This window comes from Panthera pardus, unplaced genomic scaffold (assembly GCF_024362965.1).
Source record: "Panthera pardus isolate Hobbes unplaced genomic scaffold, ASM2436296v1 HiC_scaffold_8, whole genome shotgun sequence".
Classification (NCBI taxonomy): Eukaryota; Metazoa; Chordata; class Mammalia; order Carnivora; family Felidae; genus Panthera; species Panthera pardus.
The window spans coordinates 57,522,672-57,548,038 of record NW_026527013.1 but is presented as its reverse complement, the minus strand read 5'-3'; the positions used below and the strand labels follow the sequence as shown (position 1 = coordinate 57,548,038).

Genomic DNA, 25,367 nt, shown 5'->3' with positions numbered 1-25,367 from the left:
CAGCAACTCTTTCCAGGACTGTGTGGCAGCCACATGCTGCCCTCTGCTGGGACATCGTAGTATTACACCCCATGACATTGGGCTTGGGGCAACACCAGGGCTTCCCTGAGAACTTCATGGGGACATCCCTGGGATCCAGAGTCCTCAGGGCTGGCAGAGGCTCCCAAGGCCTTCTTCTGCCCCTGACAGACCCTTGATTTCTTAGTCACGGAGACGGGGAGCTCACTCCTTTTTGCAGTCAGCTTCAACCCTGCACAGCGCGGATCAGCTTGGCCCCAGAAGGCGTTGCAGTTGGCTCCCTCCTGGTGTCATCTCTGCTCTCTGGGTTTCAGGACTGCCTGTAGAGCCTGGGGGTGCTAGGCTGCCCTCCACCAAGCTGCCCTGCTCCAGACCGGGCTGTCCGGTTCCTCCAGGCCCTGCCCACCCTAGCCCTACACAAGCTGCCTTATGCCTGTTCATCTTCCATGGGGGAGCTCCAGACCAAAGAGACCTGGCAGGAGCTCCGAACAGCTGAGCACCCCCCCCTCCCCTGGAGGGTAAGGCTTTCTCAGGAAAATCCCTGCAGATCTCTCAGACGTGCCTGTGTCTTTGTTTCTATGCCAGAGACACTCAGTGTCCCTGGATCCAAAGGGAGGCTGACAATGGGCCAGGAGTTGAGGAATAGCTGGATATGGACAAAGGGGTGAGTGGCCGGCTCAGAGAGGCCAGCCAGGGTGAGGCCGCAGCACAGCCGGGAACTGGGACTTCTCTGGAGCATCATGGACAGGTCCCACAGGGGGCTCTCAGGACCTTCCACGCCCAAGTTCCTGCTCCTGCAGGAGCCACAAAGGAGGGTATTCTCAGGGAGGCCAAGGAGAAAGGAGAGGGGAGGGGGAAGTTGGCAGGCTTGGTGGTGAAGGAAGAGGACCGATCACTTGAGTAAAAAGCCCAGCGACTTTATCCGTCATCATGTAAGCAGACTCGTTCATTTGCTCGTTCCTCAAATATGTTTTGAGTACAAGCATACCTTACCTTATTGCGCTTTGCAGATACTGCATTTTTTTTTTTTTTTTTTTACCAATCGAAGGTTCGTGGTGACCCTGCTTTAAGCAAGTCGCTCGGCGCCCTTTCTTCTGCAGCATTTGCTCGCTTCACGTCCCTGTGTCACATCTCGGTAATTCTCGCAGTATTTCAAATTTTTTTGTTGTTAATCTATTTGTTCTGGCGATCCGTGATCAGAGATTGTTGAATGTTGCTGCTGTAACTGATTTGAGGTGCCGTGAACCGCGTCCATAAAAGATGGGGAATTTAATCGAAAGATGTGCGTGTTCTGACGGCTCCAGCGACTAGCCCCTCCCCTTCCCCCCTTCCTCTCCTCGGGCCTCCCTGTTCCCCGAGACACGATAATATTGAAATCAGGCCAGTGAAGAGGCCTACAGTGGCCTCTACGCGTTCGAGTGAAATGAGGACTCCCACGTCTCTCACTTCACGTGAAAAGGTAGAAGTGATTCCGCTTAGTGAGGCAAGCGTGTCAAAAACCGAGAAAGGCCCCAAGCCAGGCCTTGTGCAACAAATAGCCAAGGAACGTGGCTGTGATGCGAATGCGAAGGAAAAGTTCTGGAAGGAAATTCAAAGTGCTCCGCCAGTGAACACAAAAACGGTAAGAAAGTCACGCAGCCTGAACGCAGATATGGAGAAGGTTTTCGTGGTCTGGATAAGAGATCAAACCAGCCGCAACATTCTCTTAAGCCAAAGCCTAATCCAGAGCAAGGCCCTGACTCTCTTCAATTCTGTGAAGGCTGAGAGAGGTGAGGAAGCCGCAGAAGAAACGTCTGAAGCTAGCGGAGATTGGTTCGTGAGGTTTAAGGAAAGAAGCTGTCTCCCCAACATACGAGGACAAGGTGAAGCAGCAAGTGCTGATGTAGAACCCCCAGCGAGTTTTCCAGAAGGTCAGGCTGAGATACGAATGAAGGTGGGTTCACTAACCAGATTTCCAGTGTAGATGAAACAGCCTTCTGTTGGGAGAAGATGCCGTCTAGGATTTTCATAACGAGAGAAGCAAAGTCAATGCCTGGCTTCAAAGCTTCAAAGGACAGGCTTGCCTCTCTTGTTAGGGGCTAATGCAGCTGGTGACTTTAAGTGGAAGCCAGTGCTCACTTACCATGCAGAAAATCCCGGGGCCCTTGACAATTACGCTTTATCTACCCTGCCAATGCTCTCTACGTGCAACAACAAGGCCTGAATGACAGCACATCCGTGTACAACGTGGATTGCTGAATATTTTAAGCCCACTGTTGAGACCTACTGCTCAGAAAAAAAGATTACTTTCTAAATATTACTGTTCACTAATGATGTATCTGGTCACCCCAGAGCTATGAAGGAGATGTTCAAGATTCATGTTTTCATGTCTGCTAACACAACATCCATTCTACAGCATGGGGATCAAGGAGTGATTTCAACTTTTAAGTCTTATTATTTAAGAAATACATTGTGTAGAGCTATAGTTGCCATAGATACTGATTCCTCTGATGGATCTGGGCAAATTCCATTGAAAACTTTCTGGAAAGGATTCACCATTCTAGATGCCATTAAGAGTATTCGTGATTCATGGGAAGCGGTCAAAATATCAATATGAACAGAAGTTTGGAAGAAGTTGAGTCCAACCCTCATGGAGGACTTTGAGGGGGTTCAAGGCTTTAATGGAGGAAGTCACCACAGATGTGGTACAAACAGTAAGAGAACCAGAATTAGAAGTGGAGCCTGAAGATATGACTGAATGACTGCCATCTCATGATCAAACTTTAACAGATGAGGAGTTGCTTCTTATAGATGACAAAGAAAGTGGTTGCTTGAAATGAATCTATTCCTAGTGGAGATCCTGTGACGACTCTTGAAATGACAACAAAGGATTCGGAATATGACAATGACTTAATTGATAAAGCAGCAGCAGGGTTTGAGAGTTTGGACTCCAATTTTGAAAGAAGTTCTGCTGTGGGTAAAATGCTATCAAACAGCATCACATGCTAGAGAGAAATGGTTCATGAAAGGAGAGTCAATCAACGCAGCAGACTCCATTGTTGTCTTATTTTAAGAATTTGCCACAGGGGCGCCTGGGTGGCTCGGTCGGTTAAGCGTCCGACTTCGGCTCAGGTCATGATCTCGCGGTCCGTGGGTTCGAGCCCCGCGTCGGGCTCTGTGCTGAATGCTCAGAGCCTGGAGCCTGTTTCAGATTCTGTGTCTCCCTCTCTCTGTGACCCTCCCCCGTTCATGCTCTGTCTCTCTCTGTCTCAAAAAAAAATAAACGAAAAAATTTAAAAAAAAAAGAATTTGCCACAGCCACCCAGCCCTGGGCAACCTAGCTACCCTGGTCAGACAGCAGCCATCCACATCGAGTCAAGATTCTACACCAACAATAAGGTGATGGCTCCCTGAAAGCTTAGGTGATGGTTAACACTTTTACCAGTAAAGTATTTTTTACATTAGGTATGTACATTGTTTTTTTTTCTTAATTTTTATTTATTTTAAGTAGGCTTCATGCCCAACACAGGTTTTGAGCTCACGACCCTGAGATCAAGAGTTACATGCTCTACCAGCCGAGCCAGGCACCCCCCATACATTGGTTTTTTTAGACATAATGCACATTTAATAGACTGAAGTGTAGTGTAAACATAACTTTTACATACGTTGGGAAGCAAAAAATTCATTTGACTGACTGGATTATGCTATTTGCTTTATTGTGGTGGTCTGGAACCAACCCTGCAATAGCTCCAAGGAACGCCTGTGTCTTGTCAGTTTTCAGCCAGGACAAACAGTAATATTTCTGGCAGTATTAAACAAATTCCTTCCTTGGATGTGAGAGGGGTCCCCAAGAGGGTGCAAAGGATATTACCTTCCCAAGATCCGGAATCACTCCCAAAGGTAGCCAAAAGAAAGGACTGACAACCTGTATGCTCCAGGCAGGCAGAAAGCCAAGCCAAGTTCTTAGTATACAAAACTAGGCAAGAAAGAAGGCAATAGCTATTTCTGGGAGTGAAAAGGTTGAAAACCAACAGGTCCGGGTTTGCAAAGGAAGGGACAAGGCGAAATTTTATTTCCCGGCATGTAGGGGATGTGATTTCTTTGGATGGGGATCTAGAATTTATCTGCAAAGGACATTGATAGGAAAGCCTGATGTTGGCAGAGCCTGATTGTAGAGCTCAGCAAACCAAGCCCTATTCCCTGTCCAAGGGGCTTCTACTAACTTTACTTCCTGACTTTTAGCACTTAAATGAGCAACCTATATACCACGGGCCTGAAGATCAGGCCAGAGAGCTCTCTGTAAATCTTGTAGGGAAAAGGAAGTCGAAATACACAGACACGGCTAGATTTTAAGAAGGAGAATTCGGGGCACCTGGGTGGCTCAGTCAGTTGAGTATCTGACCTTGGCTCAGGTCATGATCTTACAGTTTGGGGGTTCAAGACCCACACAAGGCTCTGTGCTGACAGCTCAGAGACTGGAACCTGCTTTTGGATTCTGTATTTCCACCTCTCTGTGTTCATGCTCTGTCTCTCAAAACTAAAGAAACATTTTAAAAAATGAAAGGAATTCACATTGGATTTAATTTTTGTTTTAAGTCTAATTCGTGTTCCTTCATCTTGTTAAGGGAGTCCCTAAGGCTAGCCATTATAACTTGTTGTGTCCTCTTTTTAATTTGGTCTTTGTATGGGTACCAATAAGATACTTGTTTAGGATAACAGCTCTCTAAAACACTTTTTTTTTCTTTTAAATATAGCCAGTTCAAAGGCTCCATCGACGAATAACTCCAACCAATAAGTCTTTTTCTTTTTAATTTTTTTAATGTTTATTTATTTTTGAGAGACAGAGCGTGAGCGGGGGAGGGGCAGAGAGAGAGAGAGAGAGAGAGAGAGAAACAGAATCTGAAGCACTCTCCAGGCTCTGAGCTGTCAGCACAGAGCCTGACACGGGGCTCAAACTCACAAGCCATGAGATCATGACCTGAGCAGACGCTTAACCGACTGAGCCACCCAAGTGCCCCCCAATAAGTCTTTTTATGACTTAACCATGAACTCAAGAGGTATTTCCAAAGGAGAGTATAAAAACTGCAGCCCTAACAAGGTCCAAAAATATTCACTCCCAAAGTTAGCCTGAAAATGATCCAGCCGCAGATGGGGGTACGCTCACAATTCTATCCTGCAAAACTAGTGACAACAGAGATTGAGAAAACAAAGGCTCCTTATGGACCAGGACCCCTTATGTCAAATTCCCCTGAAAACTGGCACAGTTGGACAAAGAGAATTCTGCTTACGAGATCCACAGGCTATGGCTATCCACCCGATGCAAACCAGTACATGCATCCTCCAGAGTATTCTCGCTGTTGATAAAGCCAAGTTCTCACGACATAGAACAGGAGAAAAGGGAAACCTCATCCAGTTTTTCTTATATGCACGTTAACAGCTTTAGCTAAGCCTTGGGTCTCTCAGACCCAAATTAATATGTAAGACGGATGTGCCTCAGGGTTGGGGATTGTGTGGTGGTTTACAGTGTGCCTCATTACACAGAAATTTTCTTAAGGCTGGCAGGTGACCTACGGTCAGCCAAACCTGTTCTGTAACCAGTGTATCGTAACACATGAGTCTTTGAGTTACGTGACGATCATTCTAACAGCGTTTAAGTGCTAGACCCGTGCCCACCAGTTTTGTGGCTTTGGCTTCCAAAATGTCCCTTAGCAACAGTCTTTATCTCATGTGAACAATTACCCACAGCAACGTTTGTCTAAGTGAACACGGGTCTGTTGAGAGCCATGGGCTCACCATTCTGGGAGGCCAGGTCAGACAGCAGGCTTACAGGCCCACGCCTGCATTCTTCCCTGTGGCTTTCTTCCTCCCGACAAATGACACAACAGAGACAAAGGAAAACAGTGACCATCTCTGGGAGGAAAAGGATTAACAAAAAAATCAAGAGTATGCCTATCAAATCTTCACCGGAGTCCCTAAATCGAAGGACCTAGCTGCACACAGATTTTCTCCTGCTTATCTAAATTTAGAAAAGGAGAGGGACGCCTGGGTGGCTCAGTCGGTTAAGTGTCCGACTTCAGCTCAGGTCATGATCTCATAGTCCGTGAGTTCGAGCCCCGCGTCGGGCTCTGTGCTGACAGCTCGGAGCCTGGAGCCTGCTTCGGATTCTGTGTCTCCCCCTCTCTCTGACCCTCTCCCGTTCATGCTCTGTCTCTCTCTGTCTCAAAAATAAATAAACATTAAAAAAAATTTAAAAAAAAATAAATTTAGAAAAGGAGAAAAGTGGGAAAGAAAAGAGTCACCACTGTCTCTTCCACAAGTCTCTGTAGGCAGAGATCTGGGAGACTGAAGTGGTAAGAATTCTTACTGCCTGCTAGTGCTTGTCAGAGGTCCCAGGCCCTCTATGTTGCAGCAGCCTCAAAGCAAGCAGTTTCCAGCCGGTGGTGCATCCTGCTGGGGAGGTGCTGACTGCTGGGGAGGAAAAATCTTTCTTGGTAAATTGATATAAGACAGATTAACAGGAGAAAAACAAATTTAAGAGCGCCTGGGTGGCTCAGTCACTTAAGTGTCAGACTTTGGCTCAGGTCATGATCTCCCAGTCCATGAGTTCAAGCCCTGCGTCAGGCTCTGTGCTGACAGCTCAGAGCCTGGAGCCTGCTTCTGATTCTGTGTGTGTGTCTCTCTCTGCCCCTGCCCCACTTGTGTGTGCGCACTCTCTCTCAAAAATAAAATAAATATTAAAAAAAAAAAGAAAGACAAATTTAATTGCATACATGTGGGGACCCCACAAAGACAATGAGATTCCAAAGATGAGACAGTCAGTTGAGGCTTATATGCCCTCCGAAGCTAGGGAATGGGATGGGGGCCTGGTGCTTCAAAGGGACAGAGGGTCGTTCACAGGACAGCAGGAAGAGTGGATGTTTGGTAATTAGGTGTTTGCCCTGCTGTACAGATAGATCTTTCAGATAAACAGCCACTTTTGGTAACAGCTCTCTTTCTGGGCCGGGACCCAATTCTAAATTCCTTTAGGTAGTTAAGGAAGAAGTAAAAAAAAAAAGTTTTTCTTGAATCTGCTGGTCTTGATTGCCTTCAGCTCAAAATAATCCTTGTGCCAAAGTGACTGACATATTTTGGGGTCAGGTATTTTGCTCCCTCTCATACGATTCCATTCGTATGAGGTTCCTGGAATAGTCAAATTCATAGAGTCAGAGTAGAATGGTAGTTACCAAGGGCTGGGGAGGGGAGAATGGGGAGTTATTTTTTAATGGCTACGGAGTTTTAATATGGAATGGTGAAAAAGCTCCGTGGATGGTGATAGTTGCCAAACAGTGCGAATGTACTTAATGCCACTGAATTAAACACTCAGAAAAGGTCAAGATGGCCAACTTCATGTTGCATGTACCCCACTACGATAGAAGTTTTAATTAAAAAATTTAAATCTACAGACTTGAATTACTATATGGTCATTGGAAAAAAACGGAAGACCTTTAAGAGGCCGTTAAGTAGAAGTAGTTGACTTTTATTTCCTTTTTTTAAAGATTTTATTTTATTTTACTTTATTTTGTAAGTACGCCCTATGTCCAAACTGGGGCTTGAACTCATGACCCCGAGATCAAGAGTGGCCTGCTCCCTGGACTCCGCCAGCCAGGCACCCCTAAAAATGGTTGAAGACAAGAAAAATCAAAGGTTGCCCAAGAAAGGAAATGTAACCATAGTATGCTGCTTGGTTGTGGAGGTAATAGTGCTTATTTATATAGTTTTAATCCTATGAACAATATTGACTTTTCAACTTTAGTTTTTAATTTTTATTTAATGTCTCATTTATTTTTCAGAGAGAAAGAGAGCACGGGGCGGGGGGGCAGAGAGAGAAAGGGACAGAGGATCCGAAGCGAGCTCTGTGTGTTGACAGCAGAGAGCCTGATGTGGGGCTTGAACTCCAAACCTGTGAGATCATGGCTGGAGCCAAAGTCAGACGCTTAACTGACTGAGCCAGCCAGGCGCCCTTAAAAGTAGTTCGATAAGTTCAGTACAAGAAAAATCAAAGGCTGTCCAAGAAAGGAAATATAACCATAGTGTACTGCCTGGTAATAATGTTTATATAGTTCTAACCCTGTGAGCAATATTGACTTTTCAACTTTAAAAGTCAACCTATAGACGCAGCAAGGAAGAGAATTTTGGTTACAGAACAAAACATAAGCACTCTCTGGTTTGATAGTGTAAAATTAAAATCAGAGATCACAGGAGTAGGCAGGTGGGAGAAAGAGGCAGAGGGAAGGGTAGATGGCAGAATAGCCGTATCTGACAGTCTTGGAACTTAGATTCCAAGTCTACGGTTCATAGAACTAAACGCTCTCACGGTTTGTGGGTTCGAGCTCCTCATCAGACTCTGCGCTGGTAGCGCAGAACCTGCTTGGAATTCTCTCTCTCCCCACCCCTTCCCCACTTGCGTGGGCTCGCTCTCTCTCTCTCTCTCTCTCTCTCTGTCTCTCTCTTTCTCCCTCTAAACAAATACATACATACGTACATACATGCCCAAAGCTGAGGCCTAGAAGATGTTAGGGCAATGGTTCTCAATCTAGGACATAAAACAGAAGTTGTTTGTATTGTAGCAAGAGCAGTGGGCTGCAGGGATGCCCGAAAAGACCTTCTCCTTCCCTACTGGTTGGCCCTGGTCTGTAGCATACGACAGCGTTGAAACCTCTAGCCCAAGAAGCACTCCGATGGCCAATGGATCCCTGGAAAGGCTGGCTTGGGTCTCACTCCCTCGTCCATACGCTGCCCTGAGCGAGTCCTGGGGCCACATGAGTCATTGGCTTTGGACAAGGAGCTCTCAGCCTGTGCTCAAGCAGCATCCCAACCCCTTATGCCATCTCCACTGAACTTTCTCTTTTATTTTCCTGGAATATAGACCGTAGCCCACAGACGAGGGCAAGGAGAAGGAACAGAGACCCAGACAGGCCCCTCCCTCCTCTCTGGTCTTGAGCCTTCCAGTCTGCACACTGGAGGGTGCAGCAGATCTCCTGGAGGGAGGGAGGGAGAGAGAGAGAGAGAGAGAGAGAGAGGGAGCACGCAAGTGGGGAAGGGGTGGAGAGAGAAAGAATTCCAAGCAGGCTCTGCACCACCAGCGCAGTGCATTCTCTGCAACAGATCAGCCCCATCAGAGGGGAACTGGGAGCTGATGGATGACCACAGCCACCAGGAGGAAGTGGCCTGGAAGAGTTTTCACTTCTCCAAAGTTAGCCCTGCTGGTGGCTCTCACAGTCTGTATGTGACGAAGTGGGGGTGGGAGTGGGGTGGCCAGGAGCGAATCTCAACTTTGTCACTGACCACTGCCACCACATCACCCTGACAGGTCATTTCTATTTTCTGACCCTCAGTGTCCATTCTCAAGTGGGGGAAAAAAATAAGCAACTGTTACAGTTGTCAGGAGGACTAACTACGATCCTGCAGTGGGTTTTCCAAATCCTAGGAATTGCTATGCCACCTGCGTGGTTTGCCGTGCTCTATTATTACTTACCTAATAATTCCCCCTACTTGGTTTGCCATTTAAATATGTCCCGAAGAGGGGCGCCTAGGTGGCTTAGTCAGTTAAGCATCCGACTTTTAATTTTGGCTCAGGTCATGATCTCATTGTTCGTGGGTTCGAGCCCCGTGTCAGACTCCAAGCTGCTTGGGATCCTATCTCTCCCTCTCTCTCTGCCCTTACTCCACTCATGTTCTCTCTCTCTCTCTCTCTCTCTCTCTCTCTCTCCCTCCCTCAAAATAAATAAATAAACTTTAAAAAATTAAAGTGTTCATGTGAGAATTTAAATAAAAACTTGAAACAAACAAATAATAATAAAAAAAAATGTTCATGTGTGTACCACATGAATGGTGGGGTGACAGATGCAGAGAGATCACTCCTTCCTCTTTGCTTATGCACCACCACCTCTCCCCACCCCTGCCTCCGCAGGCTCTGATTTAACATCCATGGCTTTGTTTGTACGGAAATGAAAGAGGCTCCAAATTTCTGTAATGGTAGGTATTTTAACACATTCAGTATGTCCTTGCAGAGACTCAAGTGGCCTGAGTCACGGCTAGGTCTCACCTGCCTTTGTTTACACAGCTAAGCAAGGTCAGGGCCAATTCCTTTTAGCTCCTGCCATATAAAAAAGAAAAAGACTGAAGCAAGGTAGCAAAATTTCTGTACAGCATAAAGGTTTTAAGTTTAGACTAGAAGAGACACTCGCTGTATAAAAGAATTCATGATCTAGGAAGTCCTATGTGATTTTTACTCTATCTCGGGTGGTTTTTCTTAACAAGATAACATGTTCCAGATTTAAAGGAGTTCTAACAGGATACAAAATGGTCATTACATAGAGATGTCCATCACTGCAAAACATTGGAAATAACCTAATAATAAATCGACATGGAAGGGATTAAAGAAACAATGATTCATTCATTCAAAGGAAAATTGCAGCCATTAAAATAATGACAATTACGTGTCAACATATAATGAGCTTTGAAGTTACGCTGAATCAAGAAAGATGATAAAATAGTCCTCAAATTGGGAATCTATGTTGAAAAAGCATGTACACAAAAAGAACCAAAAGCCATGAACACTTACAGTGTGATAGGCCTTCTGCTGAGTCTTGAGGATACACAAACGAATGAAATGTGGTCCTAATACGGCTTTCTGCTATGTACCTGCACCCACTGATGTGCAGTTAAATATTTAGCAGCCAGCTACCAGTTGGGGGTAGAGAGAAACATTTTGTACTTTTGCCAGTTTCTGTGATGTAAGCATTTCTGCCATGGCCCATTTCAAGCTACCAATGGACTTTCATTGACCAGAGATTTGGGAAGAGAGGTATACAAGTGGGTCTTGCGAGTCAGTGCCCCCTGGCTCCAGCATATCCCTGGAGATTTCCACCATCTAATGTCGAACAGTTGGGAGGCGGTTCTTCAAGCAACAATAATTTATTCATAGAGTGGAATGCAATTCAGTCATGAGAACATCATACTTCAGAATAATTAGTCATTTGAAAAAGTTCAGAGTTCATTTTCAAGTTTAAAAAAAAAAGTAGGTGTGAGTGAGATCAGTGAAAATGGCAATGTAAGGACTCAAAAAAATGTTTCCTCCCTAAAATCAACCAGAAAACTGAAAAATGATCAAAATCAACTTTTTGAGGCCTGTGGAAATTAGCCAAAGGCTTGAAACAACCTGAAGAACACTTAATCAAGAGTAAATATGAGTGTCAGTACAAACAGTGTTTTATGACATCTTCACTTGCCCTAGACCCATCCCTTGTTGTCCAGGTCCACAGTAACCTTCAAAAATAACAACCTGCAGGCCTGGTCTGGTGTGGCAGCTACCAGAGGAAGAAGAATGGAGCTAGAACTCTTTAAAGATGCATTCCTGAGGGGCGCCTGGGTGGCTCAGTCGGTTGAGCGTCCAACTTTGGCTCAGGTCATGATCTCGCGGCTTGTTGAGTTCAAGCCCCACTTTGGGCTCTGTGCTGACAGCTCAGAGCCTGGAGCCTGTTTTGGATTCTGTGTCTCCCTTTTTCTCTGCCCTTCTCCCATTCATGCTCTCTCTCTCTCTCTCTCTCTCTCTCTCTCTCTCTCTCTCTCTCTTTCTCTTTCTCTTTCTCTCATCAATAAACATTTAAAAAAATTTTTTAATTGTTTAAAAGAAAATGTTCTGGAATAAGTGGTAGTGTTTCCACAACCTTGTGACTACGTCAGAAATCACTGAATTGTACCCTCTAAAATTGGTGAAAGGTCAATTTTGTGGTATATGAATTATATCTCAAGTAAACAAAACACCAGTAGGTTACAGAATAATGTTTTGTATAAGCTTTTGTATAAGCAGTCAGTAGGCAGCCCCTTACATGGCCCCCAGGGATTCTCATCTGGCCTTTTGGTATAGGCCAGATTTAGGGACTGGCTCGTAACAACACAGCTGAAGTGGTAGAACGTTGCTTTTGATACTGCTTTGTAAAAAGATTGTGCCTTCCATACTGGAGACTCTCCATCTCTCTGCTTCTCCCTTCTCTCCTCGTTCCGGAGAAGCCAGCTGCCATATCATGAGCAGCTCTATGGAGATCCCGTGTGGTGAGGAACTAATGTCCGCAGACCACAGGGCAGACCGAAGGCCTGCCAACAGCCAGCAAGTCAGCTTCAAAGTGGATCCTTCTAAGGGGCGCCTGGGTGGCTCAGTCAGTTGAGCATCTGACTTCGGCTCAGGTCCTGATCTCTCAGTCCATGAGTTCGAGCCCTGCGTCGGGCTCTGTGCTGACAGCTCAGAGCCTGGAGCCTGCTTCTGATTCTGTGTGTGTCTCTCTCTCTTCCCCTCCCCTGCTCGTGCTCTGTCTCTCTCTCTCTCTGTCAAAAGTAAAAATGAACATTAAAAAAAAATTAACAAAGTGGATCCTCCCAGCCCCAGTCGAGTCTTGAGATGAGGATAGTTTCAACCACCCCCTTGATTGTAGCCTTTTGAGAGAATCTGAGCCAGATGCACCCAACTAAGTTGCTCCTGAATTCTTGACCCACAGAGACTGTGAGATAATAAAGTGTTGATTTTTAGCTGCTGAGTTTTGGGGTAGTTTTGATATTTTCTAAAGTTAACGAATACGGTATGTTATGTTGTTACGTCAAACATGCACAAAAAACCAGTAATGATGTATACCACATATTATTTTGCTGGTTATCTCTAGGTAGTGTGATTGTTGATGCCCTATTTTCCTATTCACGGATTCCTGATCTTTCTAAACTGTTCAATAATGAATATATTGTTTACATAATGAGGGAGAATAGGAAAGTGATAGCTACTTTTATTTATTTTTTATTTATTTTTGAGAGAATAGGGGGAAAGGCAGAAAGAGGGAGACAGAATCTGAAGCAGACTCCGCACTGTCAGTCCAAAGCCCGATGCAGGGCTGAAACTCATGAACCGTGAGATCATGACCTGAGCCAAAGTCAGACACTTAACCGACTGAGCCACCCAGGAGCCCCAGTGACAGCTACTTTTAGTATGCTTAGGGACTATTTGGTAACATATAAAATGGATTTGATACAATATTAGGTAAAATAAGCAATATAAAAATCGTATGTGTAATATATCACTATTATTACATAAAAATTCCTTCTGTATTTGGATAAAGTCTGTAAAGGAAAGCTCAAAACAGTTAATTCTGCTGGCTCAGTCAGGAGATCATGCAACTCTTGATCTCAGGAGTTGTGAGTTCCAGCCCCATGCTGGGGTTGGAGCTTACTAAAACAAACAAACAAACAAACAAACAAACAAACAAAAAACCACCACCAACAACAGTTAATTCTTCAGAATCTCCCTTTGAATTTCAAATTCATTGTTATCATGGTGTTTAATTATTGAGTTCCACTTGGCTAGAACGTTGAGAATGAAGAAAGATCACCTTGGCAGACCTTGGAGAAAGGCAGAGTAGAGGCTAGGCCCTGGGAGGAGAGTGGAATGGTAGGTCTGTATGGGGTGTAGAGCTCAGAGGTTGGAGTAGAAAGAAGGATGAACCCAAGAGAGGATTAGGAGGCCATATGGGTAGACCCTGGTGCCTGGTTAATAAGGAGGCAGAGAGAGATGACCAGAATAAGTATCCCACACTTGACATAGTCTCTAAAGACCCCCGAGAAGGGAAATTGATCTACTCACTCACAGTGTCAATGTTACTAAGAGGTTATTTGAAAGCTGTACATAATTCTTTGTGTTCTATTCGCCTTGCTTTCCCCCAAGAATGGATTAGAGACCTGGCCCTTTCAGGGTGTTCACCAATGCACACAATGGGTAAACAGTGTGATAGTGGTCGTTAGTATTCAAATTCTCCTCCTTTCAGGAACTTAGTAAGATCTTGCTTCCCTGCCTAATTGAAGCTAGTTAGGGCATGACAGGCTTTGTCTCAGAAAACAGAAATGGAGGCAACAGGTTTCACACGTGAGTGGGGCCCAGGGCATAATTTCCATAGCCACACCCCCATGACACAGCACGTGCTATGCCAGTAAGGGGAGGCCTGCTCCATCAGCCCAGGTTCCTAAATGAGGACAAGTTGGGGCAAGACATACCATTAAAAAACACACAGAATCTACGGTGGTGGATACACAAATCTAGACAGGAGATCACATTACATAGAATTTAGTACACACACACACACACACATACACAAAAATGAGTACAAGTAAAAGTGAGGAATGTTGAGTAAGATTGATGTCAGTAGGGGTGCCTGGGTGGCTCAGTCGGTTAAGCATCCGACCTCAGCTCAAGTCATTATCTCGTGGTTTGTGAGTTTGAGCCCCGCGTCAGGCTCTGTGCTGACAGCTCAGAGCCTGGAGCCTGCTTCGGATTCTGTGTCTCCCTCTCTCTCTGCCCGTCCCCTGCTCATGCTCTGTGTCTCTCTGTCTCTCATAATAAGTGTTAAAAAAAAGAAAGATTGATGTCAGTATTCTCACAGTGAGGCACTATATAACTCTGCAAAATGTCACCACTGGGGGAAACAGAAAAGTATACGAACCATCCCCGTATTATTTCTCACAACTGCGTGTGAATCTACAGTTGGCAACAGATGATAAAATTATTCCTTTTTCAGTTTTTTCTGATCTTTCTGATTACCCAAAGTAGAAATTATAAATATGACAGCCATGTACCTTGTACACTTCTCTGACACTTGCAAATTCCCCTTTTGAACAAAGAAAGAGCAAGATTCATTCTTAAAATCTTCACCAGACAATATCTATCTATAATTCAATAATGCTTAAGCATGCTTATTTTGGCAGTTATCTTTATATGTTAAGAAAGACTCATTATCCCCTTATAATGGTGATACAAAATTTTCCTTTAAAAAAATAAATTAAAAGACAATTTAAATCAACTCCCTTTCTGTAAAAAGCAGTATTGGGGTGCCTGCGTGGCTAAGTCAGTTAAGCATCCGACTCTTTTTTTTTTTAAGTTTATTTATTTTGAGAGAGACGGAGACAGAACAATATGGGGAGGGGCAGAGAGAGAGAGAGAGGGAGGGAGAGAATCCCAAGCAGGCTCCGTGCCATCAGCACAGAGCCCCGGTTGGGGCTCCAGCTCATGAACCGCGAGATCATGACCTGAGCCAAGACCAAGAGTCGGACGCTTAACCGACTAAGCCACCCAGGTGCCCCTGACATGAAATATTTTTTGAAGTGTAACATGTACAGAAGCAAGTATTTGAGTCATAACTTTGTAACTCGGCAAAATTCTCCTCAAATGGATCTACGAATGCCATGCAATTCTAGTCAACATTTATGGCAGAATTTTTTTTGTGGAAATTGACAAGTTGATTCTAAAATGTATATGGAGATCCAAGGGGCCAGCAAGAGCCAAGACAATTCATAAGAGGAAGAATAAGGGTGGTGGACTTACGCTACCAGATACCAGATACTTACGTAAGTATAATAATTAATACAATGTAGTATTGGCATGAAGATAGGCAAACAGCTCAGTGGAACGGGACAGAGTCTAGACATAGACCCATAAATATGCAGTCATCTGATTTATGAGAAAGGTGATACTCCAGAGCAGTGGGGAGAAGATGGTCTTTTTAGGAGATGATACAGGGCTGTGGCTGCTTCTCTGACTATGCTCACTGATCCTTGACCTCTTCCGTGGGGCCTGCATTTCTAACAGGGCATGTGTGAGTTATGCACAGAACCCTGTGGGGTCTTCCCATAGATCAAAATCATAATGAGGGAGAGCTGACTCAGCTCTGTTGAGGATAAACCCCCAATCCGCTTAAGGATCCCCCCTTCCCTCACCAGCCCTTCTGGGTGAGAAGGCAAAACAGGGATGTGGTCTCCAGCCTCCACTTTGGGCCCAATGATCTTTACCTCCTGGTGTTCATTTCCTGCTATAGTTTCCTCTTACACAGAATCAGAGCTGAACTGTATGGTGAGTAGAATTCTGTACAGGTGACAGTGTATGACTTCTGAGGCTTGGTAGTATCAGACATTACAGCTTCTATCTTGGTCCTTTGGGTTGTTTTCTCAGGGGGGAGTCAGCTTCCGTGTCATAAGGACAAACAGTCCCTTGGAGTGGCCCATATGGAAAGAAACCAATTTGTCAGCACCAGTTTGCCGGCCATGTGCGTGAGCCACCTTGGAAGTAGATTCTCCAGCCCCAGGTAAGTCCTTCAGATGATGGTAGCTTCTAGCTGAGGTCCCAGACATCATGGAATAGAGATAGGTCATGTGTACTGTGCTCCATCTGAACTCCTGGTCCATGGAAATCATGACATGATAAATGACTATTGGTTCATGGCTCTAAGTTTTAGGGTATTTTGTTTTGCAGCAATAAGTAGCTGATACAGTGGCTCAAGCCCGATGCCCTTCTGGCCCAAACCCTTGATGTTGGGAAACTCCTGCCCATTAGCCTCACCCCTGAGGGTTTGTTGGCAGCTCCCCTGCAGCCTCCTCTTGTCCTCATGTCCCTGTCCTTTCTCTGTCCAGGGAGGCAGAGGGCAGGATCAACACACCTGCTGCCTAAGTGGAGGTTCCACTGGGAAACCAGATGCACATCAATCTTGCTCGTAGCCCCCCACCCCAGCTTTAAGAGTAAGTCTCATAGAATCCCCTCACCTTGGCGATGGTGGGGAAGGGAAAAAAAAACCAGGAGTCCCCAGTGGACCCTGAGCCTACATGGATTCCCTGTCTCACCTCTTCCCATACTTTTGCTCATGGAGGGGCGGAGGAGGAGGGTGACTGTGGTAGGGCCAGTCCTGCCACTTCTCTGTATACTCCCAGGGCAGTGTCTGTTCTTGCCCCGGTCTTAGTAGACATCCTTAATCATCCTTAAATGCGAGGTCCTCAACACTGTCCTCAACCTTGCATCTACTTCAATTGTCAATACCAGGAAAACAGGAAAAGGCCCCTGGCAACATCTAGGTCAAAGGTGTTCACATCCTATTATGACCTACTCTTTCTTCTTAGGTTTCCTTGCAGCTCTTGCTTTCTTTCCTCTAACGCTGTTTCCTAGGAACACTGAACCATCATCAATTTCTGGAATAAGTTATGACAAGGGGCACCTGGGTGGCTCAGTCAGTTAAGCGTCTGAGTTCGGCTCAGGTCATGATCTCACGGCTCATGAGTTTGAGCCCTGCGTTGGGCTTTGTGCTGACAGCTCGGAGCCCAGAACTTGCTTTGGATTCTGTGTCTCCCTCTCTCTCTGCCCCTCCCCTGCTCAACTCTCTCTCTCAAAAATAAACAAACATTTAAAAAGTTAAACAAAATAAGTTATGACATGCTCTCTCTTTTCTCCAAACCTTTGCACATAGTCATTCCTCTGTTGGCAGTAACCTCCTTCTTCCTTTGCCCAGCAGATTCTTTCTTACCCTTCATGAGTCACCTCATCACTACCTTCTCTGGGAAGCCCGCCCATGACTCCTCTGTCTCTCAGGCTACATCAGGTGCTTCTCCTGGGCCACCCTCACCCCTTTGTTTCCTGTATGTAGCATGTATCATGCTGTATTTGTGTCAGAGGCAGAAAGCTGTCCACCAAAGTTTCTTCTCCAACTTCCATGGCAAACAGCTGTTGCCAGAAGGCAGCTGCCTAACCCTGTCCTTCATTTCCCACCTCCTCTTGCAACTAGAGATGATATGGAGAAAATGATACCATGCAACAAGGCCATAGGATAAAGAACTACTGAGAAATGCATTAGGCAGGGTGATCCAGGGGGGTCACCTATAGTGTCATTTGAGTTAAGACTCAAATGGTAGGAAGGATCCAGCTGTGTAAAGATCTTCAGAGTGGAGGAGAGGGGAAATAGTTGAGACAGAGGACCTAAGAAGGCAATGGTGGTAACAACTCTGATGTATTTGAGAACAGGAAGAAGACCAGTGTGGCAGGAGTGGACTGATCAAGGGAGAAAGGGAGACTAGCTGGGGGCAGGGTCCTGCGCCAACCCCACTTCCCCACTGTATTTTTCTCCATCACACATCGCTATCTAGTATGCTACATATTTCACTTATTTATATGGTTTATTTTCTGTGTCTGCCTCGTGTAAGTTCCACGAGGGCAAGGGTTTTGTCTGATTTGTTCACTGCTCTCTCTCCGGGGCTTAGAATAATGCCTGCCACACAGTAAGTGCTCAAACTAGGTTTGTTGCATGAATAAACGCATGAAAGATAGACAAAGGCCAAATGATGTAGGGCCTTGAAGACCATGGTATAGGGGCATCCCTGGCAAAGGGGACCAGAGGCACACACAGGAATAATGGGCATGTGTTGCTAAAGGCAGGACAAAGCACCCATAGCATTGTCGGGATGATGGCTTCAGAGGCTAGAGGGGGCTTCGATCCACACTGTAGAAAGAATGCCTGGGTGGCAGCAGGACTCCCTGGTCCGTGTGGTGCTTATTAACCTGAAGTGCAAAGTCTGAAACAAATACAGTGGTCCACCTTGGCAGTGGTCCCCAGGGCAGACATCACCCATATGAGAGAACACAGAAGGATCCCACGGCCACTGAATGGTTAGCAGCCCTTTCTCCTAGCCTCATTAACTCAGTGTGGCAGGGGCCAGCTCTGGGACTCAACCTCCTGTCTTCTGGGGTGACTGCAGTGACCTACTACTGCTGTGGGGTTGCCACCTTGCCCTTCATAAGGTCTTTGGACCTTCTCATCCATCCTAGGCTATCAGTGGGGTGGAAACTCCTATCCTCATTCCACAGAAGAGGAAACAGGCCAAGTTTTCATCAGGACTCTTGGATGTAAGTGACAGAAATCTAACTTGAACTGCCTTATGTGCAAGGCTTGGCTCCTAGCACATAGCACCTGAGAGCAAGCCTGACATGCTGCTGCTTTATTGTTAAGTTCAATACCTGGGCAGCAAGAGTGAAAGAAAAAGCAAAGTGAGGAAAGGACAGGGGAGAAGGGAAAACAAACAGAAGGTAATGTGTTATCATACTGGTCACAGCCTCAGCAGGCACAGCTGGTTGCTGGGTCTCATACAGGCTGCCAGATCAATATAGGACGCCCAGGTAAATTTGAATTGCAGATGAATATGAATAATGTTTTAGGCCAAATTAAAAAAAAAATTTTAACATTTATTTACTTTTGAGAGACAGAGAGAGAGAGAGACAGAGCATGAGCGGGGGAGGGGTAGAGAGAAAGAGGGAGACCCAGAATCCGAAGCAGGCTCCAGACTCGGAGCTGTCAGCACAGAGCCCGACATGGGGCTTGAACCCATGAACCATGAGATCCTGACCTGAGCTGAACTTGGACGCTTAACTGACTGAGCCACCCAGGCGGCCCTAAGCCAAGCCTTTTTATTTGCTAATTCTGACAACTTTAGTCCCATGAGATATCTCTAGACAGGCATTTGGAACCATCCACTGCGGAAAGATAAAAGCAAGACTTTACCTCTCAGTTCCCAAATCCTGAGTCCCGTTGATCAGAGTTTATCCAGGGGGATGTTCACCCCCCTTCATTTCTGGGCTGTATTTCCTGCCTCTTCTGAGCAGTCCGTAGAAGAGTCACCAAAGCCTGTGTAAGTCCACTTGGGCGGGACTTGGGACCTGAAGCCGCTGTAGCTCCTGCTTGAGGCTGGCCCCTGGGAATGGCTGTGACTTTCCCTTAAACAAGTGGTGAAGGCTGGAGGGTGGAGTGGAGATGGGGTTGGGGAAATGGGGGAGGGAGGAGGCAGGTGGATTCAGGCATCACTGGATACAAGTGCCCAGATTTTAACCCTCAGACATGTCCCTCACCATCTCTTTGTTTTCCTCTGTTTTTATTTTTTACGTAAAACCCAGCATGGGGCTTGAACACATGACCCTGAGATTGAGAGTTGCATGCTCTACCACCTGAGCCAGTCAGGCACCACTGTTTTCTTCTGTTATTTAGTAAGTAAAGACTCCCAGGCGGTCTGCCTCAAGGTGACAAGAAATCCCCCAGCAATTCTAGACATGTCTTACTCTTTATCCACAGGGAAAACGTCTTCTCTCTTCCAAAAATCTGCCTTCTTCCACCCCAAAAAAGAACTGGACTTGAGCAGTTTTTAAAAAAAATTTTTAACGTTCATTCCTTTTTGAGAGAGAGAGACAGAGAGAAAGCGGGGGAGGACCAGAGAGACAGGGAGACACAGAACCTGAAGCAGGTTCCAGGCTCTCAACACAGAGCCCTATGTGGGGCTCGAACTCACAAACTGTGAGATCGTGACCTGAGCTGAAGTCAGCCACTTAACCAACTGCAACACCCAGGAACCCCTGGACTTGAGAGTTATTAGCCTTGATTTCCCTGGAGCTGATCGAGTGCCCATTCCTAACAGGGTTACTGTGGGCAGAGGGCTACAGTGCAGCCTTGTGAGCAGGAAAGCTCTGGAAAGCAGTCTGTGGCTAGTGTTATGGGAAGAGGAAGAAGACCTTGTGTAATGTGAGGTTGTCTTTTTGTAGGTACACCCCTGACCACATACACACACACAACACTGGGACCTCTTGGAGCACAGGGACCGTGGCTGGTACATCTCTCTGTTCCTAGGGTTGTCCTGCAAGCTGAGAACTGATTTGTTTTGGATGAACAAATGAATGGATCTTTCTTTCCTTCACTACATTTAGCAGGAAGATGCCTGAAGCCACCACCCCAGATTTATCTCACCCAGCAACTGATATATAACTTCATTCATTCTCCTACATGTGATAGAGTACTTGATAAATCACTTTCACATCTGATTCCCACAATAACTCAGAGTTGGTGTTATCAATTCCATGTATTTATCTTTTTTTAATGTTTATTTTATTTTTGAGAGAGAGAGAGAGAGAGAGAGAGAGGGATTGAGTGGAGGAGGGGCAGAGAGAGAGGGAGACACAGAATCCGAAGCAGGCTCCAGGCTCTGAGCTGTCAGCACAGAGCCCAACGCGGAGCTCAAACTCGTGGACCGTGAGATCATGACCTGAGCCGAAGTTAGCACTTAGCCAACTGACCCACTCAGGCGCCCCACTACCATTTTTGGATGAGGAAATTGAGGCCCACATTGCTCAAGTGAGTTTCTCAAAGGCACAGGGGCTTAGACTGGGGAAGTACCAAAAAGGGAAGATTAGAGCAGGCATGAAGGGACAGCCAGCAAGTGACTCCTGGGTTAGTAGGAACTGCCAAGGAAGGAACCCTTGAGCAAAACTTGGCTATGTTTCTTTTTTTTTTTTTAATTTGTTTCATTTCTATTTATTTTATATATATAGAGAGAGCACGCAAGCAGGGGAAAGGGGCAGAGGGAGAGAGAGAGCGCGCAAGAGAAAGAGAGAGAGAGAGGGAATCTCAAGCAGGCTCAGAGCAGAGCCCGTCATGGGGCTCAATCCCACAACCTTGGGATCATGACCTGAGCTGAAATTGAGAGTCAGATGCTCAACCGGCTGAGCCACCCAGGCGCCCCTGAAACTTGCCACGTTAAAATAGCAAACCCCATGGAGGGGCGCCTGAGTGGCTCAGTCGGTTAAGCATCCGACTTCGGCTCAGGTCATGATCTCGCGGTCCGTGAGTTCGAGCCCCGCGTCAGGCTCTGTGCTGACAGCTCAGAGCCTGGAGCCTGTTTCAGATTCTGTGTCTCCCTCTCTCTCTGACCCTCCCCCATTCATGCCGTCTCTCCCTGTCTCAAAAATAAATAAATGTTTAAAAAAAATTATAAATAAATAAATAAATAAATAAATAAATAAATAAATAAATAGCAAACCCCATGGGGTGCCTGGGTGGGTCAGTCGGTTGAGCATCCGACTTCGGCTCAGGTCATGATCTCTCAGTCTGTGAGTTCGAGCTCCGCATCGGGCTCTGTGCTGACAGCTGGGAGCCTGGAGCCTGCTTCTGATTCTGTGTCTCCCTCTCTCTCTGCCCCTCCCCTGCTCACGCTCTGTCTCTCTCTGTCTCAAAATAAATAAATGTAAAAAAAAAAAAAAGGAGTTGGATCCTTAACTGACTGAGACACCCAGGTGCCCCCCTCCCCACCCAAATTCAAAAGGAAGGGAAGTAGACTCCACATCTCGAAGTAGGAGCAAAGAATTTACCACTGCCTTTAATCTACAACAGACCCCCTTCTAGACACAAATTATTTCTATTACTTACTTCCATGTGCAAAAGATATTTACTTCCTCCCAAGGACCCTTGAAGTCTCATCCCAAAATATCATTGGCTCATAATGCATCTTATCATATAAATCAGGTCCAGGTACAGATCAGGTACAGATGATTCCTCAAGAACAGCTTCTTGAGTACTATTCCTCTTGATCTGAAGACATGCAAGCTACAGACGGGTTTTCTGCTTTCCAGATACCCAGCAAGTAGAGTTGACCAGGCTTGAGCTCACCAGATCTCAAGCAGACACTTCTGTTCCAACAAAGGGGGAAAACGGGAGTGATGTGGCTACCCTGGGTCATAGCAATTCTGAAATCCAGTTAGGTATGCGTTGCCAGCTCTTAGATTCTGGTCCAATACTGCTTCCTGGGACCGATTCTCTGCAGCTCTTGACTCTACCCTCTGGTGAGTTTCTTCTGAGTCATCCCTTCTATTCCATAAGAAATAGCCCATGTTTACACCTGAATAGCCTCCTCAGTCAGCTTCTTAGAAGGCAGGGGCTCACAGGTTTCTCCTTTTGTGCTCTGCCTTTCCCTATGTTCTGTAATTGCTTATCTTCAATCCTAGCATTTTGTAAGGCTGCAGGATGGGGCGCAGTTTCCATAATTCTTGGCCTTTGAGACTATTTCCAACTTCTATTCCCGTGAATACTCTGCGAAAGGTACTCCTTGAGCACCGACTGTGCCCTAGCACTATTTTAGGGATCAGGGACATAGCTATGAATGAAACAGACAAAAATGCCTGCTCTTATGGAGATGCCATTCTAGTGGAGAGATGGGCAATAAGCAAGTAAGCAATATAAACAAACAAACAAACAAAGCGAGCAGGGAAATAGCAAGTGGTATTTTGTGTCAGTAGGAAGGAGAACTTCCATTTTAAATAGGAAAGGCCATTCTCACTGAGGAGATGACATTGAAGTCAAGACCTGAGAAAAGTGAGAGTGGCCGTACAGGTATCTGAGGGAAGAGTCTTTCAGACAGAACGAAATACAACTGCAAAGACCTGAGTTAGATGTGTGCCTTCTCTTTTCTTAAACTAATGTAGTTTGAGCAGACCTATCTGAGGTCAGAGAGGTATTTGGGGATCAGATGGGGTAGGACCTTTTGCTTGTGAAGCTTTTAGTTTTAGTCTGATTTATGGGAAGAGTTTGACCAGGAGAATGACATGGTTTGACATTTTTATAGAATTACTCTGGCTGCTGTGTTAAGAATTGACAAGGAATGAGGTGGGAGCAGGAAACCACGATTTTTTACTGCAATCCAGGGGAGAAGTGATGGAGGTTCAGAACAGGTGGTAATGGCAGAGATAGTAAGTGGTCATGCTCTGAATATCTTTTGAAGGCTGTGAACGAGGGGTACAAGAGAGAGGGGAGTTTAATTCATTTTCCAGGACTGCTGTAAACAAATCACCACCAGCTTGGTGGCTTAAAACAACAGAAATATATTCTCTCAAATACATCTCAAATAGAAAATTCAAAATCAAAGCCTCCACCCCCCACCCTACCCTCCACCTTTTTTGTCTCTTTCAGCTTCTGGTGGCTGTCAGCATTCGTTGGCTTGTGGCTACTCACTCCAATCTCTGACCCCATCTTCATATGGACTTCTTTTCTCTGTGTGTTTGTACTCCGTGTGTATCTTCTAAGGACACTTGTCATTGGATGTAGGACCCACCTGGATAATCCAGGATGCTTTCATCTCAAGATCTTTAATTACATCTGCAAATACCCTTTTTCCAAATCAGGTCACATCCACAGGTTCCACGGTATAGGCTTACCTTTTGGCCGGTGACTATTCAGTCCGCTACAGGAGACAAGAATGATTCCAATATTTTTTGGACCGAGCAACTGAAAGAATGAAGCTTTCATGAACCAAGACAGGAAAGGACTATGAGGAGAGCATGTTGTCGAAGATGTTGATCTGAGTTCTGAGTTGATCTTAATGTGCCCAGATGGGGCAGGTGCTTGGTAGGGTGTCCCACCCTCCTAAGCTCAGAGAGTCTTGAGCTGTTGTCACCAGCTGGGCCCCAAAGCCTGACCTTTACTGCCTACCTGTCTATTGTACTCACTGACCTTTCTCTCACCTTTTTCCTTAAGCTCTACTTTCCAGCTTATCTCTTAACTCAGGCAAAAGACCTGAGGGACATAACATCCCAGATGGAAACACAAATACCTCTCAAGCAATAACAACTGCCTAGACCACCCAGACCCACTCTTGTCTGTGCAGATGGACCATGGAGAGATCCGTGGAGTGACTGACAGTTACAATTACCTCATTATAATAGTAAAATCTCTGCCCAAGGAGGAGCATACACCTCATATACATAACATACGATGTATGTATAGGCATGTTTCCTTAAGGTGCCTGCGCCTCCTTTTGCCCCCCTCTACATAGGATGACAAGGCTTCCCTATCTAAATATTCATCCTAACCCTAAGTGGAAGGAACCTATTCACCCTCGCTCAGGAAGTCATGGCTTCGGAAGTTATTCCTCAGCAATCTCCTTATTTGCTGCAAATAAAGTTTACTTCGTGTGACAGCTCCACCTGGCATGGCTGTGACTCACTAAGAAGCGACTTCATGTTAGTTGGATAACACTGTTTTTCCGTTTTCTTGGACCCTTTCTTCTGCCAGAAAAAAAATGTTCTGGTAGTGTCTAATTTACCTCCATGTCTTTATCACTCTGTAACACAATGGTGTAGTCGTTTGCCGTCTACTCGATTATGCACATTGACATCAGACATCCCTTGATTCACATCCCACTCTACCAATTACTGCGTGGAGCGATGCCGAGTGACCTGTAGTGGGTCTCTGTTGCCTATTTGCAAAATGGTGAACATAATCTTTCCCTAAAGTGGTTAAAATGGAGATGATCCAAAGGTTTATAGTACAGGGTCACGGGAGATACTCAATATATACGGGTGCCCTTCCTCAACCCATTGTAAGTTTGTCAAATAACCACACTCTTGCGTCTTAACACTCAGATTTCTCCCTAAGAAAGCCTGTTCCTACAGCATGCTTTGTGAATCCTGAAGAACTCAGGGCACACAGTAGGACTCTTTAGTTGTGATCAGGGCCTTCTGCAGAAGGACACTAATGGAAGAGCCAGTTTATTCACGTCCTCTCTTCCCTGGCATTCATTATTCCAGGGTAACGGAATAGCTGAGACATCCGTTTGCGGGTTCAACATGGCGCCGTCCTGCTCATTGTACGAGCCTCAAAGATGGCGACAACCACTAAGGGGCAGACATGTTTGTGCCACATGATCAAGGTTCAGCCCAGAGGCGGCCGGAACGAGAC

General features: G+C 45.7%; 1 long non-coding RNA gene across 2 annotated transcripts; it reads left to right on the top strand.

The window, feature by feature from the left end:
- The first annotated feature begins 7,524 nt into the window (after positions 1 to 7,524).
- Positions 7,525 to 24,277, top strand: LOC109256071 (uncharacterized). 2 transcript variants are annotated; one of them, XR_002075494.2, is made up of 3 exons: positions 7,525 to 7,729; positions 16,016 to 16,148; positions 23,813 to 24,271. It is a non-coding gene; the product is annotated as an uncharacterized LOC109256071 (long non-coding RNA). The 2 variants fall into 2 exon arrangements; XR_002075495.2 differs by having other exon boundaries at positions 7,543 to 7,729; positions 24,165 to 24,277.
- The last annotated feature ends 1,090 nt before the right edge of the window (positions 24,278 to 25,367 follow it).